General features: G+C 41.0%; 1 protein-coding gene across 5 annotated transcripts in view; it reads right to left on the reverse strand.

Moving 5' to 3' along the window:
* The window catches only part of DIP2B (disco interacting protein 2 homolog B), a 181089-nt gene that overhangs the window by 96922 nt on the left and 61771 nt on the right, over positions 1-22396 (reverse strand). The window lies entirely within an intron of this gene.

Here is a 22396-nt window from a genome sequence, read left to right on the forward strand (position 1 = left end):
CAATGGGGTTTACTCCTGAGTAGACATCGAAAGGATTGCACTGCCATATTTTTTTCATCTGCTTTTAACTTTGTATCTCCAACGTCATTATTAATGCATTTATTCAAAGCAGATCAGAAACATCTATGGGGGTGCTGTGAAATTCAAAACGCTGCGTAAGTACAGTATATGACTATTATTAAACTATTTTCCCTGACACTGATCTGTCTGATGTACAGGAAGAGCCATCTGGCTGATTGTCTTTCACTCTATAAATTCTCACATTTTTATCTGAATGGCAGGAAAGAGGCTAAAATATGAAAGGATTAAGATAGGGGAGAAAAGCAGGAAACCCATAAACATTTTAACTATCTCTGCAGCGCTGCCTTCTTTCTCAATTTTCCTGCTCTAAGGGTTGAAGGAAGAGGAGATCACAGGGCCCTCCAGACTGGTATTTTATTGTGGTTGTATTCGGCAACATGTTTGTGACACAATAATAGCACATCAGTAGTGGGCTGATTCTGCTTTAGTTTGTTCTGTGATGCTTCTCCAGTGCCACTGCGTCAGTGGAAGGGGGCTATAACACAGTAAGAGCAGAAGAAAAATAAACCAGAATATTTATGGTATTAAAAGTTATGGGATTTCCACAGAAGGTTACGAGACGTGTACTGGTTGGAAATGAAGCAGTGTGACAGCCCCAAAAGATTTGCAGCTGCAAACAGTACTGAAAGCAGGATTGTGTTTGACCTCCCCAATGGCACCATCAACACAACTCATCATGAATACTTAATACAATGGATATCGGGTGATGTCCTAGATTGGGGGTTCAGATGGTCTGTGGCATGTTCACATTAAATATTCATAATCATTTAAATTGTATTTGTATTGCTTTTTCTGGTACTGTATGTATTTTGTTGTGTTATAATTTGTATTCAATGGAACACAAACTATTTTTATCATAGTATATAATAAAAGGCAGTGGGTGGGATTTAACCAAGTTGTTCCATGTAAGGAATGAGGTCTGCTTGTGCAACAGAACTTTTCTGCCCTCTCCTCTTCCATGCCCCCTAAATCAACTCTGGAGGATTGGGGGAGAAATCAATAACACATTTAAGGAGTGCACTGGGGTATGACAGAGTGAAAGGTCTTGTTGCTTGAGCAGACCTCGCACGCATACTCCACTTAGCACTACACTGAATTCAATAGAAGAAATAAAAGAAGCAACAAAATACAACTAAAAATCAGACACTATCTAGCACAGTGCACCATCAAGTGGTCTCTCAAGACTATCAGCCATTTTTAATTGGTCTGTGGGGGGTATTGTTGGGAAATTGCTGATCTAGATCTCTTGGAGAAAGCTTGAACTTTGGTAAAGAGATTCAAGCCTCTCAAATTCTCCACCAAAATGCCTCTGGCCCACCTAATTGATATTTAATGTTTTCTTTTTAATCCTTGCACCTCAAAGCACAGCAACTATTATCTTCATTTTACCAGGTGGACAACAGAAGGGACAAACAGCTCACATACCTAGCAAGCCTGTGGAAACCCCAAAATGACATGATCGACCCAATCATTCATAATCACTACCGGTACTTGTTCTGAGACTAAAAATATATTCCTTGAGCTATATTACCTTAAACAACTCACATTCTCATCTTCAGGTATAAAAGGCAGGAAACACAGAAATGACTGTTGTCTGGGGTTAGGTGAGGGCTTGCTTGTCACTTTAGCCCTGTACTTTCAAGATTCTAGGAGACAGTGTTGGCCTTCAAAACAAGTTTTGCGGATATTGGAATTGTGAAATTGCTATTACACAAAAGCCAACATGACTGCATGTAAAGTTGCTCTCAGGCTCCATTCGCAGTTGAGAAGTGAAGCTTTGTGTCACCTCAGGCAATGTCAGACTGCCACACCTCTCCCCTCTGTCATGCTATGGCAAGTCAAAACAAATTTAAGAATGGAAAATGTATTTATTTAACACCTTCCTATACCACCCTTCTTCATTCATTCCAAGGAAACTTGCAACAATTTAAGACTGACACACACACTCTCTCTCTCTCTCTCTCTCTCTCTCTCTCTTGTGTGTGTGTGTGTGTGTGTGAACTACATTAAACAGAAGGCAAAAATTATCAGAAGTGAATTAATTCTCTAATCTTCCCCCTGGCACCTAAAGGGTAACAAGGTAGGAATGAGCTAGGCCTCCCTGTAGAAGGAGGTCCAGAGAAAGGGCACCACGGTTGAAAAAGCCCTCTTGCCATTCAACACCTCTCTCTCCTCTGATGTTCAGGCATCTGGCAGAGAGCATCAATGGATGACTGCTGTGTGCAGTGCAGCAATAAGGGAGCAGGCACTCCTTTAGATACCTGGGTCCAAGACAGTGTAGTGCTCACAATTGCCTAGCAGCCAGTGGAGCTCTTTCAACCATGGCAAGGTGTTACCCCAAAGCCAAAGTTCAAGGAGTTTTGGGGCCATCTTCAAAGACAGCCCCACATATAATGCACTGTGAGGCATGTCTATAGAAGACACCCACAGAAAGGTCACTGTTCTTTCTCTCTCCTACAATTGGTACAAGGCAGCTTCCTAAAGTGGCATACTGCTGCTATTGCAAGAACAGCAGGGAACACCAGCAGTGAAAAAACCAGGAGGCCTCTGTTTGTTAGAGCCCACCAATTCCTATGTCTATTGTATTCAATCACATGGGTAAACATCAGCTTCCCATAGCAGTTTCCAAATTGCCATAAGCAATGCTGGCCTGAAGATGAACCATCAACAGGAGAGGAGGGTTGTACTAAAGCTAAACATCAGCCTTTTTGTCAGATTATTACAACTTGTCATGACATGATTCTCTCTCTCTCTTGTGCATGTCAGAACCATTTTTTCTCTTAATTGCTTTGTGCAATTTTGATTGTGATGGTTGCTTTGAGGGTGTCAACAGAAAGTTTCACAGAAAACACATTTAAAAGAAGAAAAGGTATTTTCCCTAGCATGCTTAGCCCAGTAGCTTGTTGCATATCTTTCCTCTCCTCAAGTAACCAATTTTAGTTTTGAAAGTCACTGCTAAGTCACTAGCCTGACCATTCTGTGGTGACACAAGTCACTGTACATTTCCCCATTTGTTTCTGGATTTGTACTAAGCTATTACATATCCTGCTAAGAGTCCGAAGCAGCAATATCCCTTAGTACTGTGGCAATAAAAGCAGTTTTGAGATTCAACATAAGTAAACAACACCAATGCTATCACTTAATTAAATTTACACTAAAGGCAAATCAAATGTGCAGGCCCCTCCAAAACAAAACAAAAAAAATCTGCTACAGAGCAAATACTAATGAAGGGAAAGCTGCCTACATTCAGATCAATCCTTGGTTCTAAAAGGAAGTAAATTGCTCCTTCAGTAACAGGGCAATCAACTACACGACCAAGAAAAAAGGCTGTGAAGGCCAAGGCTGTGAAGGCCTAACGTTTATGAGAAGGTGGTAAATCAGGCTGAAGGGGGAAGCAGATATGGCTGGATGGTCTTTTATCTGTTTGAGAAACCAGAGCCACAGTTGATGCTGAATCAGAATCAGTAACACATATAAAGAAGTTAAATCTCACTCTCTGCAGGAGGGAAATGCGCACACACCTAACTGGAAGACATCAGATTGATTTGGTTTTCCCCCAAAATGTTCCAGGAGCATACTGTCCTCGTTTTCTTTGAAAATTTAAGCTGAATTTTCTGTAACTAACTATAGAAAAACCAACATGTCAGTTAAAGCTCCACTGCTGTAACACAGTCCATCAGAAACAGTTCAAAAGTATTTAAAATACAGGCATAGTTTTAAAGAAATCCTCTAAAATTATCCCTTTCATTTCCGATTTCTTCAGTATAGGCTCTGTCAGCAAATTGCTAACTCCACAGTTTGAAATGAGTCTGGGCAACGTAAGCAGACTGCACTTCAGAAACCCGAGGAATGCTAGAACTCGCTTTTCAATGAAAGTACTAAATGATGCTAACTTTATAAGAGAGGATGACTACTGACAAGGGGTTCAGGTTTGGGGCAAAATAGAGCTCAGGGGAAATGCTTTGAGAAAATGCTGCTACAGAACAAAATGGCCCCTGAGAATACTGACTGAGTATCCATGTTGTAGGATTATGAGCCTGATCTTAAATACGGTCATGGGACGAGGGCTTGCTTGAGCAGTGCTGCAATCAAGTAATGTGGGGTACAAAATTTTCTGCTGCAGTATCTTTCCACGGAAATGTTTCAGTTTCTGGAAATGCACTGGCATTATTCCACAAAATAAATTGGTAACAATAGATGGATACAATGCCAATCAAACCAGCAATTTCAATGTTACAACTAACTTTTTTGATGACTATGCCTAAGAAACTTCTAACACACAGCTCTTTGGGAATACTAATAGGTGACCCAGGCCAGGGTACGTGGCAGATCAAATGCAAGCAGTCTACATATAGCACAGCACAAAGAAAAAAAAGCAGCAGCAGTAACGGTGTAATCTCTGTAGAAAAAGTTTTCAGAAGCAAAACTATTTCTGCAAATTCCATGGAGTTAATCAGAGGTCCCCTCTCTGGATTCCACTGTCATCAGAGCTGAGGTGGGTGATTAATGGCGAGATTGCCTTTTCAATGAGGGCAACCCAGCTTTGATATACTCTCCCCAGAAAGGCGAGCCTGGCACGCAGTCTCAGATACTTTCCTAGTGCCAGTCAAAAGTGTGTTTATTTTCCCAGGCGTTCAATTTTTTTAAAAAAGTCTGTTCTATTCAGATTGTGATATTATTTTTATAGGTTTGCTGTTATTTTATAAGTTTGCTTTATAGTACGGTGTATTAAATATTTTATGGTAAGCTCCCAATAAACTAAACACACACCAAGTGACTTTCTGTACTCTAAAGAACACTTATGTTTCTTGTTTCTTGTTTTACTTAGTCATAGCTTTTTTGATAAGATTACACAGTCCTAGTGTTTGAATCAAGTATTTCATCCCAACTACTGATATACATTATGCACAAATCCCACGCTCAACAGATTACTCGTGAGATACAAAGCAACAAATGAGACAACCAACTGCTTCGGCTGTGGTTTAACTTATCTTTTCCCTTAAATTCCTCAGGACAGTGCCTTATGTACTCTGAAAGTTCTCTATCCTATATAGCGTAATTGTAATTGGCTCATTTACAGAAGTAATAGCCTATATAGAAGCCAACAGATGTCCACAGGACTTGGCGATGGGCCTCCTGTTGATGGCGTTCTCTAACAAAACACTAATCCCGCCCATGAAGGCCTCAGAGACGGAGCCCTTGTTGAACAGCATCAAGGGTGGCAGTGACTATGCCATGCCCAGCAGTCGGGTGTACAGTGACAGCATGATGCAGGCAGAGCACAAGGGGACCAGAGCAGCCCAGCAGATCCAGCAGCCCGACAGCGCTGCTCAAGGAGCACTTATGTTTCTTGTGGAATCACTGAAAATCAATGTTTCAGTGAGTACTGTGGATGCCACCCTCCATGGTAACTTTCCAACACCCTCTCCTGAATCAGCGCCACCCACCTCACATATACAACTCACCCGCAGAGAGGTGTGCATGCACAAACTTTGCTTTTCCAGAGGATCTGGGTAAAAGAAGAATGAATCTTGAGTCTTGGGAAGCACATGGAGCTTAAAGATGAAGCGAGGGAAAGCATTAGACCCTCTTCCGATTTCCTTCTTTAGTTCTATGTACTTTCAAGGGAGAAAAACAAGGGAACCATCCTCAGCAGCTCATTAAGGAAAGGGAAGTAGGATGGAAAACCTCTGGGGCTTTGTGGGCAGTGAGGAAAGACCTCAAGGACGTCATTGCACCACAGGCACCACATTCACAACACCCCAGTGAGGGCAAATAAAACCTCCTTCAAAAGATCAGCAAACAAGCAGGCAAACATTTTTGTGAGCTTGTAAATTTTCCACATTTCCCTTCCAAGCTAAGTTAACAGCCTGTAACCTACAAGTGTTTATACCAAATAAACCAGCTTGTTTTCACATCAAATCAGTTTTTTTTTTTTTTATAAAAAGCAATTGTGCACAGGAAAGAGTGTGCTGTAGAAGATTTGCTTAAATCCATGTGATGGATTGTTTGTACACCTGTTCCTCTGCACATACACTGTCAGTCCCAACTTCCTGACACATTTATACTCACAAAGACATCACAGTCCAAACATGGCAGCCTACAAACAATTCTCATATAGCTTTCTACACTGGTGTGGGAAAACTGTGCTCCCCTAAAAAATACTGGACTGCAGTTTGCATCATCATTGGCCATGCTAGCTTGTACTCATGGGAGCCAGAAACCCAAGAACATCTGTAGGGCCACAAATTTATCACTCTTGCTCTATGCAGAAAATATCTGACATTTGAAGCAGCTCTTAGTCTAGAAGTACTTTGTCCTCTGATTAGATAAAACCTTGCTGTGAAGTCAAGTCAACATGGAAGTGTTGTATCTGCAGATCAAAAAGAATTCTTCTTTAGAAAACGGCTTCAGCATTATGTAAATGAAAGAATTTTTTAAAAGGGGATCTGCAAGATTTAAAGCCTGGTGGATCATGGTACTTAGTCATCAGGGAGTCAAGGACCTCCATGACTAACTGTTTACACTGTCAGGTGTGTAAACTGCTCAAGTGTTTATTCTGCTGCAGTGACATGTTTGGAAGCTGCTGTGAACCCAACATAGCAACTTCCACTCACTCAACATAAGCAGCAAAGTATCAACCCTACTGAATGGGAGGAAAAGGCAGCCTGGTGCTTCCTGGCTTATTCAAGGCACAAATACACAACTGGAAAGGGTTAGGCAAGTGTTTGCTCAATTTTGGATCCCTATTTGACTGGGGGTGGGAGGGAGACATTCATTTGTCTTGAACCTGCTTTGAGAATTTTCTAACAATACCCCATAGTGTTGAGGAATATATGCATGCCCAGCCAGCAACAAATGTTGCTGTTTATTTGCAGTCACTGCATTTATTTATATTCTTTGCTAACCACAGCCCAGACTCTGTGTGTTCTCTTGCATGAGAAAATCTTTCTGTGCCATCTGTATGTAGCAAAACTGTTGCAGCAAACATTTGAATTTGCCTTCGCAACTGGTTACCTTGAGTTATTAGCAGAATAAAAATCCACCAGGAAAGAAAGAATGAGCAGAAGAAACCACCACCATATACAGTAGCTGGTTGCCCACACTGGGAGGTATGATATACATATATAATAATGTGTATTTTCCACAAATATGGTGGTACTTTCAATGATATACTCCTACTATTGTGGGTTTTGTGTACATACATGTCCTCAGAATTACAGACACATACACAGGTATGTACTTACTCCTCCTTCCACACAGTCTGAGGGTGGCTTATTTCCCTTCATTTCTCTTCCCTCCTTTTCTTCAGAAGGGCCAATACAAAATCCGTATTCTGGTAGTACCTTTATTAGGGCCAACCAAAATACCACAAGCTTTTGAGTTCTGCAGAACTCTTCACATTAGGCTAGATCATGGGTAGGCAAACTAAGGCCTGGGGGCCGGATCCAGCCCAATCGCCTTCTAAATCCGGCCTGTGGACGGTCTGGGAATCAGCGTGTTTTTACATGAGTAGAATGTGTCATTTTATTTAAAATGCATCTCTGGGTTATTTGTGGGGCACAGGAATTATTATTATTCATTATTATTTTTCAAAATATAGTCCGGCCCCCCACAAGGTCTGAGGGACAGTGGACCGGCCCCCTGCTGAAAAAGTTTGCTGACGAGCAAAGCCTCAATTTGGGGTGTGTGGGGGAAGAGAAAAATATTGGCTGGTGGTAACACCATGAGTGCTTCTTGTGTCAAGGAAGAATGCTGATGGAGAAGGTAGCAGACAATATATATGAGGCTTTTAAAGGGGGCCTTTACACCAGACTCAGTTCCTAAGGAAGAAATGCATGCCCAAAACAATACTAACTTCACCTTGAAAGGAGACAAAAGCATCATCAGAGTAACAAAATGGTTGCATTTCTGCCAAAATGGCATTGTAGACAGGAAAATTAGTTCAAAAGGCAACACTATCTCTATCTTCCTTCAGTCTGGCAGCTGATGATGTCCAGGGGCCCTTGATAGCAGGGCTTCAGAGCTAGGCCTAGACGTGCAAACATGTAACGAATCCATGACAAAATTCTTACTTTTCCCAGTCTGTATCAAGTTTGGGGAATAATTTGTGTCCCTTTGTTTACACATTACTTTGTCCTTGCACTAGTGTTCAAATATTTGTTTGTGTCAGAGGATACTGGTCCTTATAGAAGGAAAAAAGATGTACACATTCACCTCTGGAAACAAGCCCTCTAATTTCCCTACGATCATTTTGCTTCATCTTCCTCCCTTTCTGCCCAGCCCAAGAGACTCATCTCATTATGCCCCACTAGAATCAAGAAATGTTTTCAATGGCACCCCTTTTTAGAAGTCTGGCAAGTTCAAGTAGCAACAAAAGACCACTCTGAATTTAGACCAGCCTTCCCCACAATGGTGCTTTGTACTACAAGTCCCATGAGCCTCATTCAGTAAGATCAATAATCAGGGATTATGGAAGATGTAGTCCAGGAGCACCTGAGGTACACTAGGACAGGGAAGACCCAATTGGACAGATGATGAGCACGGCTCACTCCCACTACAGATGTCTGGTTTTTAAATTTTGTTACCCACCCCAAACCCCCCCACCCCCCAAAAAAAATATTTCAGTAGAACTCATAAAATGTTGCATAGGTTGTAAAAGTGAACTTGTGAAAACATTCACAGATCAAGTCTGTGGAAGAAAAAAGAGAGAAAGATGTGGAGCAAAATTAGGTACGAATTGCATCACAATCCATCTATACCAGAAAAAAGATAGCCAGATGGACAAATGCTTCTCTTTGCCTGCACTTATTTCATCCCTGAAGTAAATAATTTTACCAGATGGTGCTTGGATAATGCCAAGGCACTGCAAAGCCAAATCTTCTGTTATTTCCTTAACAGGCACTGCTTTCAAAACACTCAAAAGATATTGTAGAAACACATCACCACAGGTGATTAAGGGCTGCAAGCAGAGATTCTGAAGCCTATTTTCTACTAAAGCTGCTTCTAACTTAGGGTGGAGGTATATGATTAACCCACAAACTGTCTTCTCTGTGAACAGTTTAAGGGGTCCAATTTTTTTTTGACATGCTCAAAAAATTTCCTACCTCTTTGTCATCAGTGTCATCTATCATTCATTGTGCACGATGCTAAAAAAATGCAGACATATGACTGAACATTTATCTGCAAATCTGGCTCAAGCAAAATAGTGCGTCAGTCTGACTCCTTCTTGCAAGGAATTTTATCCATTTTGTCAGCAGGAGAGCAAATTAAACCTTGAGCTAGTCAGCACCACTCAGCCTAATCTACCTTCCAGGATCATACCAAGAATAAAATTGGATAGTCCTATGTATGTCACCTGACACTCTTATGGAAAAGATTATGATACGAGTTATCATCAACTTATCCAATTTATTACTAGTATCACAATATTAGGCAACAACCAGAGAGCGGCTTGAATCCTAGCTTGCTCCTCTGCTCATATTCGGAGCGGGGGGGGGGGGGGCACAATTTCCACCCATTCCTTGCTCTCTCTGCAACTTGCTGCATTTATTTTCCACCCCAAAGGGGGAGATTTTCAGGGGGTTGCAGAGAAAACAGGAGCAGGAAAAAAACTATTCTGTGAAGTCCATCCCTTCACAGAAGGAACGTTTGGATCCGAGTCAATGTCTACTAATGTATGATAATGGTATCCAAACATTTGTCAAGTCATGAGTGTTTGTGCTTGTGAAAAATAAATTAAGAGAAATAGTTTGCATCAGTACCTATTTTTTTAAAAAATACATCCCAGCTTTTTCTTCATGTGCCTCCTCCACACGAGGTTTGGAAGGTGGCAAGATGAGAAGGGGCCTTCTCTGTTGTAGCTGCCTGTTTGTGGAATGCTCTCCCTAAGGAGGGACACGGGTGGCGCTGTGGGTAAAACCTCAGTGCCTAGGACTTGCCGATCGCATGGTCGGCGGTTCGAATCCCCGCGTCGGGGTGAGCTCCCGTCGTTCGGTCCCAGCTCCTGCCCACCTAGCAGTTCGAAAGCACCCCTAAGTGCAAGTAGATAAATAGGTACCGCTTTATAGCGGGAAGGTAAACGGCGTTCCGTGTGCTGCGCTGGTGCTGGCTCGCCAGAGCAGCTTTGTCACGCTAGCCACGTGACCCGGAAGTGTCCTCGGACAGCGCTGGCCCCCGGCCTCTTAAGCGAGATGGGCGCGCAACCCCAGAGTTGGTTACAACTGGCCTGTACAGGCAGGGGTACCTTTACCTTTACCTTTACTCCCTAAGGAAGTTCACCTGGTGCATTCATTACAATTTTTTTAGGTGCCGGGTGAAAACATTCCTACAGCCTTTTAAATGTGTGGGGGGGAAGGGGGGTTATTGTTTTGCTGTTTTGTTTTACTTACTTGTTTTTACCCTGTATTTTTTCTGTGAACCGCCTTGAGGTCTTATGATAAAGGGGAGCATAACAATCGAATAAATATAATAAATAAATAATAAATTTTGAAGAAAGGAAACACACGTGGTACAGTTTTTGAGAAAAGCAGGGCTTTGATTAGCAAAACTAACTTAAAAATTAAGGACTCTGGTAAAACAACTCTGTATTAAAGATCAAATGGACATTGTAAACTAGACCCTTCACTGCTATTAAAAGAGAACCCATAAATATATCTGTTCCAACAGCAACCCCACTATAAGCATGCCAGAATTCTGCTCACATCACCAAAGTTTATGTCATATACAGTTCAGCCTCTGGCTCTAAGAGGAATTACATACATTAAGTTCTATCTTGGGGTATAAAGATGGACAGAATAGAGGCTATAATTCTGGGACACAATTTGAAATTTGGGTTGGAGCCAAGAGAATAGAAAAACAAAGGCAAGCGCATATATATTTGCCAAAGTATATAAAACATCAAGAAAAGAGGCAGGGGGAAGGAACAAAATTGAGATATATGTGATGAATGTAAAATATTTTCAGTCTCATGGCGAACAATGAGGAGGATTTAACAGTCATAAAACAATTAGTGCCAAATTAATCCAATTTCCTAGATATTAGAATTCACTCCATTATAGAAGCACAGGGTCCAAAACCCATTAACTTCCTTTTATTTACAAGTATGCTTTTAAGGCATTTTTTAAATTAAAAAACAACAACCCTGTAAATCTCTTGTTATATCCTTTGCATTCTTTCACGGTTAATCCAGCTTGATGTGACTCAGTGGGAGAGTCACAGCAGATATATTCCTATATCATGGTTCAAATTCTAGTACAGTCAAGGGCAGGATAGACATGGGCAAACTACAAAGGCCATCTTTATGAGCTTAGTTTCTGTGTCTCAGTACAACATTTTTCTTATATGTACCTAGCACATAATGGGATGGAAAGGCAATGGGTGACATCCAGTTATGTCCATCTGCAAGCAAAATGGACTTCTACTTGCATAAGAAGATCCCTCCCTCCTCTCCTCCACCCTGCAGGCCTCCACATATCAGGGCTCGTTCAGCTGTAGGTCAGCACAGGGACTCAGAGTTGAGCAGCAAAGTTAATTCTTTATTAAAGGAAACAGAATACAGAGAAACCTACTGTAAGATTGGCCCCAGTAAAACAACTGCCAGAACTGACGATCTGTGCCTCTTACTTCCCCCTGTCTCCTCCCGGTCCAGCTGTTTTCCCAGCCATCTGAAACACCATTGGGGAGCTACATGCAAGGCTCTTCATGCCTTGGAAGAAGGGAAGGTGAATGTAGAAGGCAGGGTCTTGTGAATCTGTTGCAGTCTCAGTCCCCACCTCCTCTTCAGCTGCCTCTCCTATGTCTGCAGTGCTTTCTACCTCTTCTTCCTCTTTCTCACTCCAGCCATTCTGCCCCCGCTTTATCTTCTGACCTGTCTTCACTGTCCCACCACCACTTCCCTGGCTCTGAGCCTTCCTCTTCTGTAGGGGGTTCTCTGGCTGGAACTTTGCACCACTCCTCGTTGTCCAGCCAGTCCCTGACACCATGCAACTCCCAAATCTGCTCTGGGTACAGGAGAATGGGAAGTCCCAGAGAGAAAGCAGGAGTACCCCTGTGCAATACTAGATATTGCCCAATATACATTGCAGCTCCGCATATGAAAAATATTTTTAAAATAATCATTCGCCAATAAACATACAGAACTACCCTCCCCCTAAATACCCCCAAAATCAAAGTATAATCACTTTCAGTCAGCACTGGATGCTTTTTTGAAAAATCAGGCTTCAATCAGATTTTGGCTACCTCTGGCTGTTAATGGCAAACCATTAACTATGGTTCAGCAAGCTCACCTAGACCCAAGCTGTGTGAGAGTGCTTTCAGCCTGAGCACTCCTGCTTCACAGCTCCCTTAGTTGAACAAACCATGGAGGACTGGCTTTATGTTGCATCTGAATTAGAGTTCATGGTTTGTTCTCCCAAATGTATCATGTTCAGGAAGCCAAGGGCAACCTGGCTTCAGATCTTGGTTTGCCTGAAGAGAAACAAACCAAGCATGCTGGATCAGATGCTAAACGACTCCATGGTTTCCTCACTCGGCTAAGGAAATAGCAAAGTGAGAGAGTGAAAAATGCTCAGAATAATTTGTTGAACCATAGCTGATGGCTTAGCATTACATCTGATCGTGTCTACTGAATCATCAAACGAAAATAAAATAAGTGTGCTACCAGTGGAAGCATATTCCAAGTATGGGGCCACACCACATAGAAGGTGTCATGTCCTTACAACTTTAGAAGTCTTCACCTCCATACAAGCTGGGACATGGAGTAGTACTTCCCTTGCATATTTAAGTACGTGGAAATCTATGAGAAAGAGGAGCTCCCAAAAGCTCATAGGCTCCAGGTCATGAAGGTCATGAAGGGCTTTAAAAGTAATCATCAGCGCTTTGAGCTGGTTCGAGAAGCAGTTGGTGCAGTTGGGCCACAATAAGGTAGATATGTCCCCTGTAGTTTATCGCTGCAATAGTGCAAGCCGCAGGATTCTGTGCTAATTGCAGCTTCTGAACAGGCCTCAAAGGTAGTCCCACAAAAAGAGAATTGCAGGAGTCAATATTTGAAGTGATTCAAACACAGGCAAATGAGGATAGTTGTCAGAGAGATACAGACACAGGATGGCTCACTATCTGAAGATGGTGTGTGTGTGTGTGTGTGTGTGTGTGTTGTTGTTGTTTTATTTTTTCAATGCAAAATTACAACATAAATTATACATATAAAATCAAAAAGGAAAAGGAAAAAAAACAAAGAAAAACCATAACATTCACAATACATAACAAAACATACGTAGACTTTGACGTACTTCCACTGTTTTGGGACTTCCAATTTTAAATCTTCTTAATTGTTGTTATATTTATATTACTTCTACCTATTACAACCATTTCTTCACTTCTTTGACCCTGCAGAACTTCACTTATTACATACTGATATTTCTACTGCAGAACAATGTTTTTTCATGTACTCTTTAACGCAGTCCCATTCTTTTATTAATTTTGTTCTGATTTTCCCCTTAAGACTGCCATTAATCTTGCCAAAGTTTAATTTGCCATTCTTTTACTGATGGGATTTTCCCCCTTCCAATTTTTTGCTATAAGTAGCCATTGTCGCATATAGAAATGCTTTCTTTTTGTTGCTAGGAATATCATTTGTGATTAAGCCCAGAGGAAATGCTTCTGGTTTCTTAATAAAATATATTTTAAGCATCTTTTTAATTTCTTCATATATACTATTCCAAAATTGTTTGGTAAGTCGACACTCCCACCACATATGATACATTGTTCCGATTTCTTTCTTGCGTCTCCAGCAAGTATTAGATTTTAGTTTATAGATTTTTGCCAATTTAACCGGGGTTAAGTACCATTGATACAACATTTTCATCAAGTTCTCTCTGATAGCTTAACACACTGTAAATTTAATATCATATCTCCATAACTTCTCCCATTGATCCAGCCGAATTGAGTAACCTATGTCACATGCCCACTTAATCATGACTTCCTTTACCTCTTCATCTTTTAATTCCCATTCTAGTAACAGGTTATATCTTTTGGATATGTTCTTTTTTGAGTTTTGTAATAAGATGGTGAAGATGGTGTTAAGGAAGGTGCTCCATGTCACTTCCTCCACTTGTAAACCCAGTGGCGAGGTTTAGAATACAGTGGTACCTCTGGTTACATACTTAATTTGTTCCAGAGGTCCGTTCTTAACCTGAAGCTGTTCTTAACCTGAAGCACCACTTTAGCTAATGGGGCCTCCTGCTGCCTCTGTGCTGCCGCCGCACGATTTCTGTTCTCATCCTGAAGTAAAGTTCTTAACTCAAGCTACTATTTCTGGGTTAGCGGAGTCTGTAACCTGAAGTGTATGTAACCTGAAGAGTATGTAACCTGAGGTACCACTGTAGTCCACATTTATTCAAATCTGTAGTACGCAGGAAGGACTTTTTCAGAAGTGGATGAATCACTGCTTCCTGTAACCTCTCCAGAAATTTATTACCCCAGGTGTGAAAACCGCATCGAGCCTGGGCTGAGCATGCCAACATGCACTAAATCACCAAAAGTTCGACTCTGTTTCCACATCCTATGCAGTGTCATTTCCGAAATGCAGGCCTCAATAAGAACTATTGCATGCCTGCTGGTAACATGTTGGACTGGATCTGGGAGATTTAAGTGCCATCTTTGCCATCCACCCATTGTGTGCTCTTGTACAAGTCACTACTTTTAGAGTTTCTTCTCCTCTGCAGAAAGGGAACCGTAGCAAACCCCATAAGATGTTGCGTGGGTGGAAACAGACTAGAGGCCACTTGGTTCATTTAAAATGCTATAGAACTAGATTAGCAGTAGCAATCACTGCTGTCTAACTGCAGGAGAAACATGCAGATTACCCTGGGGTGCAAATTGTTTAAATGCCCACACCTAGCCATTTTGCCACAGGGTTAACTTCTGGGTAGCAACTGATGAATCACAAGCAATTAAACTAGAGCCAAAATGCTGCAGTCAGAGGAGCCGACATGTCCAGGCTTAACATGAGCCTGCATGTGCACACACAAAATGCTCTGCCACTTAAAGAGCTGCTTTTCCACAACTGGAGCCAAAACTCCTTTCTGAACAGTGGTGTTCAATCCGTGTAAGGTGGTAACACCAGCTAATCCTGCTGTGCTTGCACAATGAGACCCTTTCAACTCCCCCCTCCCCCATGTCCCCATAGAATTAGAACACTGAATCATTTACTGTCTAACAAAGGCATAATTGCGACAATAGAGAAATTACAGAAAAGGATCACGTACAGGCTGAAGCACTCCGCAAAGACAAAATGCTCCAAACATACCAGTGTTGTGGACAACATACCTGTAGTATTAACAGGATCGGCTGCATTTCAGGAATAATAATAATAATAATAATAATAATAATAATAATCACATTTTAGAAATGTGCTACAGCTGCTTTTCTGTGTGGATGAGATCTGTCGGCCACAAAGGATGGTTTGACCACACTAAGCAGAGCTTCCCATCAAAATCTCTTATGGAACACAGGCAATACATTTTTCACAGCTGTGGCTTTCTAGGTGTTATGGATGCTCTAGCCGCTAAGGGTGAAAAGGATTGTCTTCTACACATAACTAATTGCACAATTATTTAAGAACTCGAGTAGCAGGTTCAATATGCACACTAAGCAAGTTTATGCAACATAAGCAAGTTTAGCCCAACAAGGAATTTTACTTTCTTAGGAGAGAATATGAGTTCCCTTGGTGCAAAAGTTACACCTATTTCAATATTCTGTACCAGATAACGAAGCGGCCTTGTCTGAAGCAACAAAACCTTTTAACACCATCTCACACAGAACATCCACGGAGAATGCTTCTTACACTGCCATTATAAAATTATAAAATGTGAAGTCTAGGTTTGTGAGTCACTGAACTCAAACAAGTATCAGTTTATATGCCATAAAAAATATAAAGTTTCTGGTTGTGGCAAACACAGGAAGAGCAGGGAAAAAGAAACTTCTCTTTTTAAATGTTGTGGTCTTTTCTGAGCAGGTCACAGAATTTGCAATCCCTGACTAATGATTTTTCAGCACTTCAGGCTAATGACCTCACTCTAACTTCTTCTTTTGAAAAGTTATCGGGATCTTACATTCATCAACACCAGCAATCATGACTCCATTGTCTTTTTTAACAAGGCCAGCAGAGGGAGCGCCATAGGCACACACTTCACTAAGTTACACTACATCAGGCACCTGAATTTGTTTGGGGTACTTAGGACTAGTGGTTAATCACATGCTGCCCACTCGTAACAACTGTATTTGAACTGGACCAAAACACAAGGGATGATATTCCATCATACTCTGAGTCGACCATCAAACTCAATGGATTTGATTATTTCAGTGGGTCTAAATCTGTGTATGACTTAGTTGACTATCACCCAATATGTTAAGGCATCTGGAGTAACTACACTAACAAAATCAGTTGAAAAGGCAACAGAAAGTTGTAAACCATGTTTCAGAAATACCAGTTTGCTAGCAAGATAATAAACAGACAGGAAAGTAGTAACTGGTCAAACGAAGGATAACTAACACTTTGGTGAAGGCTCAATCTTGATATGCGGTATATGCCCTCCCCTCGAGGTATTTTTCATCAATAATTGAAGAAAATTAGGCCATATGGTCTACCAAATGCTAGGTTTTAATGTTTAAGACCATTAACAACAGAGCACTAACACCCCCTTTCTCAGTTATATTCATGGTCACTAGAGCAAGGGTGAGCCAGAACTCATTTGCAGTTCAGAACAAAAGGCTACCTGCCCTCAAAAAAAAAAGGGGGGGGGAGAGAAATACATTAATGCAATGTCTGACAAAATACTGACTAGAGAAAGAGAGAACAGAGCAAAACTATTTATTTCCAAAATTTCCCTTCAAAAGTTTCATCAGCTTCACTACTTTGGGATAATAAATGGGAATAGGGAACAGGAACATGCCTTTCCCAGAGCCTCTTCATTAGCTTCCTATATTGTTCCAGTTACAGATAGGTAGCCGTGTTGGTCTGCCATAGTCAAACAAAAAAAAAAAATTCCTTCCAGTAGCACCTTAAAGACCAACTAAGTTAGTTCTTGGTATGAGCTTTCGTGTGCATGCAGGTGTATCTGAAGAAGTGTGCATGCACACGAAAGCTCATACCAAGAACTAACTTAGTTGGCCTTTAAGGTGCTACTGGAAGGAAAAAAAATTTTTTGTTCTTCCTATATTGTGTTGAAAACAGTATTAAACAAATAAATTCTTTTTTATTTTTTAAAAATATCAAAGAAAAGCAAAGTGCCTTTAGGCTAGACTTATGCAAGCACTTGTTCAACTGCCTATTTAATGACAGAGCCCCACTAATGATAGGGATAATAAATAAATAAATCAGAAATTATAATATAAACAAGTTTAAGCGCTTCAGATCATACCTTTTTAAAGAACTGTTAGCTGCAGACACCAAAACTAGATTAAGCAACAAACTCAATTTAATAATAACCCAATTTAATAATAACCCAATAGTACGCATTTAGGATTGGCTTAAGCAAGCTTCTAATTTATAAGATTATACCAGCTTCAGCTGTTAAGCTATGATGAAGAATTATTAGTCAAACAATCTCAATCTAGCAAAACCATTGCAAAGTTTCAGTAAATGGACTGTCCTTGATTCACCCCACTGTGCTCTGGCATTACAGAACAGTAATCTTTGAGGCTATGAAGAGCTGCATCATTTAACTGGGTGACACAAGGACAATACTTCAACTTCACCCCAGAATGCCTTGCATGAGTTTCAGCGCAGGTGAGACAGACCCTAAGAAACCCAAGTGAACCAAATCAAGAAAGAAATCAAGGAGGTTATGTCATTTTAAATATTTCCAGGCCTGTTTTAGCAACAGAATTAAGAGGATGCCCATATTTAGCAGTATTAAAATTAGACATAATTTAACTACCACGTTAGAAATCTTGGAAATAAATAGAAATGAGTCACAAGTAAAACAGAAGACATTTAGTCATATATAGTTTATACCACAACTTCTGCAAATAATTGGAGCTAATCCTAGATTGGCTTTCCTGTGGGGAACCCAAATTCTGTTTTGGTGATTTTATACAAATTAGATAGGCTTGCTGTAGAATGCTAGAGCAAAATTAACTAGAAATCTATTTTTAACAGCCAGACCGTTTTAAAACATAATTGCAGGTTATTTCTCAGGAAAGTGGGGAAATAAAGGGATGGCAAGCGGTAGGGAGTTTGTTGAAAGGGAATATATGCATATATGTTCAAACCACATCATGTATCACCTTATGTCATTGTTTTCCTACTGCTAGTAAAATGAAATAATCAGTTTGCAGCAACCCTAAAAACAAGCCTGCTGCACTCCCATGAGTCAGTTACTTTTGAGAAAGTGTCTCAACCTTGGGAAATTTATCCAAAGCTATGATGACTACATAATGCAAACAAAACTTGCTTTTTAAACCTCCGGTGGAAGAATAATCAGATAGTCCAGACTTGTCAGCAAGCTTCACCTACAGAGCTCCAGTTAGGCAAGCAGAAAGTTGTTAGTGATTAAAGCTTTACCAACTTGAAACTATTCTATTGCAATAAACAAATGAAGAAATGCATTTCAGGGCTGCATAATTTAATTTGCTTATGTATGCTATTACTTCTTTGAGGCAAGGTTGTTGTTTTTTTAATGCACAAAGCAACGTCTGAGTTATCCTTATACCCAAGTAACAAAAAGTACATCACTTCTTCCTCCTGTCTGACACCAGTCAGTGAGGTTAACAACATGTAGGTGCAAAATAATTAATCCACAATACAAAGCTTTGCAAACTCCTCCATTTTAGGACAATAAAAACTCTAGTTTATGCTGAACAATCTACTCTAATGGGATATTAAAAGGCTGATTTCATTACCTATCTTGTTAGGAGAGGTATTTCAGTGGCAGGTTTGCAGCTCTTGTCTCCAAGGAAACAAGCTCACTAATAAGTAAGATTTGTCCCAGATTAGCTAAAGCAAGCTGAAGTGAGCCAGAATAAAAATGTTGTGAATTAAGAGACATTTAATTGTGATTACTTATGCCCCTGTATATTATCTTGTTACGAAATATAAGTGAGAAAATTATAAGGTGCAATATATATACATGTTGATTGCATACAGCTGCTACAAGATACCAAATAAGGCAATTATGCTATAATGTTAATACATATATACATTTTTATAATGTTGTGGTACAAGTCTAAACATATGTGAACATGAACTGGTAATCTTAAAGCTGGTAGTCATACGCAAACCATTTTGAGTTGCTCTTTCAACAGGAAGTTGGGTAAAGTGTGGAATCTGAAGCAATATATTTTTCTCGGAGTATACATAGTCATAAGACCTTCTTCAAGAGCTCTAACAAGTAACAAGGCTAACAACAAAAGTAGCTTTTTTTGGGGGGGGGGGGAGCCAGTCCTGGACGAGAACTGCTCAGGTTCTCAAGAAAAAAAGAAGTAAAGGCCAGAAACAAAGAGAGCAAATGGTTTTTCAAATGAACTTTCCTCCACCTAAAGGCTAAGTAAAGGTAAAGGTAAAGGTACCCCTGCCCGTACGGGCCAGTCTTGACAGACTCTGGGGTTGTGCGCCCATCTCACTCAAGAGGCCAGGGGCCAGCGCTGTCCGGAGACACTTCCGGGTCACGTGGCCAGCGTGACATCGCTGCTCTGGTGAGCCAGAGCCGCACACGGAAACGCCGTTTACCTTCCCACTGGTAAGCGGTCCCTATTTATCTACTTGCACCCGGAGGTGCTTTCGAACTGCTAGGTTGGCAGGCGCTGGGACTGAGCAGCGGGAGCGCACCCCGCCGCAGGGATTCGAACCGCCGACCTTTCGATCGGCAAGTCCTAGGCGCTGAGGCTTTAACCCACAGCGCCACCTGCGTCCCGTACCTAAAGGCTAAACTAGTTTTTAATCAACTCTTCTGAAAAAGTTTGGTTGTAGTCTGCTAAAGCTTTTAAGACTGCCACTGAATTAAAAGTTACCTCTAATAACCCTGTTAAATTTTTGATCTTCTTGCTGCCTTTAACCAATGTCAACAGTACAAAATCACTAAAATCTGTTCTTTGCAGACTACTGTGCTACAAAATGCCAAATCCTAAATGCATAATAGAGAAAATTCATCTTATGCACAAACAAAAAGCTATCTTAAGAACTATTTGATGAGTAAAACTGTTACAGGGATGCGCTTTCCAAAGATCTGCAGGAAGGAATGTTAGTGTTCAAATTATTACTTCCACAATTCTAAAACCCTGGGCTTTCGCCCAAATGTTGAGCAGCAGAGGAGGTTGTACTTTGGAGAGGGTCCCATCGCTCAGTGGCAGAATTCGTGTTTGCACACAGAAGGCCCTACATTCAATCTCCGGTCTAATCCTTGGCATCACCAGGTACGAGAGGAGCAGGAGCTGCCAAACTCAAACTAATAGCCTTTGAATCAGTGTGCAGCTGCCCTGTGGGGTGAGCTACCTGACATCACCTCCATCCATTGCCAGTCAGAACTGTGGCCCAGCCAGGAACAGATGGAAGCTCTGCCATGTAGCCCTGCTGACTGACCACATCAGGTAGCAATACTGAGATCAAAGGTACAAGACCTAACAGCCCCCACTCATGGGTAGGGAGACCCTGATACTTAGTGGACCAAGGGTATGACACAATATAAGGCAGTTTCATGTGTTCATAACTTCATTCTAATATTATAATGACAAAAACTGAATTAACTGTGGAGTGAACAAAGACCTTTCAGCTCTCTTAAAGCATTTTCCATTCACACAATAACATGCATATATTTCAAAAGGTTGCGCACACTAAATATACAATGTATATAAAATATACTATGGGACTTCCCTCCACGAATTTAATCTCATTAGCAACAAAACTTCAGTGCAGAAAATACCGTATTTTTTGCTCTATAAGACTCACTTTTTCCCTCCTAAAAAGTAAGGGGAAATGTGTGTGCGTCTTAAGGAGCGAGTGCAGGCTGCGCAGCTATCCCAGAAGCCAGAACAGCAAGAGGGATTGCTGCTTTCACTGTGTAGCGATCCCTCTTGCTATTCTGGCTTCTGAGATTCGGAATATTTTTTTTTCTTGTTTTCCTCCTCCAAAAACTAGGTGCATCTTGTGGTCTGGTGCATCTTATAGAACGAAAAATACAGGACCTTCTTGGAGCCCAGGCTACCTCTTTCTCCTCCCCCCCCCCCCCCAATTTCCAGTCCACATAATTCCATACGTCTCAACTGTCTCAATATTGGGACATCCCATTTTTTCATGCAAGAGCATGGTGCCCAAAAACACGTTGGTCTAAGTGAAAACTGTTTTAACAAGGTTCGGCACAATAACAAAGGTGTCACCAAATGCTGTTCCACACCCATCCTACCAATGCTCCTTTTGGGGGAGAAAGCAGTTTCTCCAGTGTAGGCGGAGGTTGCAGTGACCCAATTTCAAAAGCAAAACTTGATCAGAAGTTCCCGAATCCTTCTGCACTGCTGCTCATCTACACTTGACCACCTGCAAATGCCAATCCCTTTACCAGGAGGACTGGAATCAGAAAGATTAACAAAGGCGTGATTGTGCTTCGTCTTTTGTTCACTTCTATCACTCACCGGTTCAGGCTCCAGGGCCTGCAAGCATTAACAATAGAGCCCTTTAATGCTTTAATATATCGAAGAGAAACCAGGCATCAAGAGTGTTCGTCAAATCTCAAACTGGGCAGCATTCAAATTTGCTTTATAAGCAGTAAAAGCACAGCCAGGTAGAGCACACAATTCCTGGATCTGTCTTGTCTCCAGTTTATGGGAGTGTTGGGGGGGGGGGGTTCCTTTAAAAAAAATCACATTGACTGAGAGTTGTCCTTCATACATTGATAGTGTTATGCTACAGAGCATATTGCACCCCAAAATGCTAATTATACACACCATGCTATGTGGTTTAACGCTCAAGTACTACACAAATGTATCTGCCTATGTTCCAAGTGGGCTTGTGCATGTGAGAGTGAGGATGACACCAACAAATAAAAAACAGGATAAGGATATGCAGAAAAAGAGGTGGAGCTATATAAACACTGTGTGGTTACCCTACTACTGTGAATTTTATGAGACAAGCTGCAATTCATTTTGGGGGGAAGGCATGTACTTTAGGCAGTGATGAGGGAGTGGATTTTCTCTGCCAGGGCTATATTCTTCTGTGGAAATTTTTCTGTTTTGTAAGGTTATTAGTAACAAAGTATTTAGCTTTGTTTACTAAATACATCTAAAATAAACATGCAAAGTTGGCTTGCTCCAGGACATCAAAACA

Source organism: Podarcis gaigeae (assembly GCF_964106915.1).
Source record: "Podarcis gaigeae genome assembly, chromosome: 2".
Classification (NCBI taxonomy): Eukaryota; Metazoa; Chordata; class Lepidosauria; order Squamata; family Lacertidae; genus Podarcis; species Podarcis gaigeae.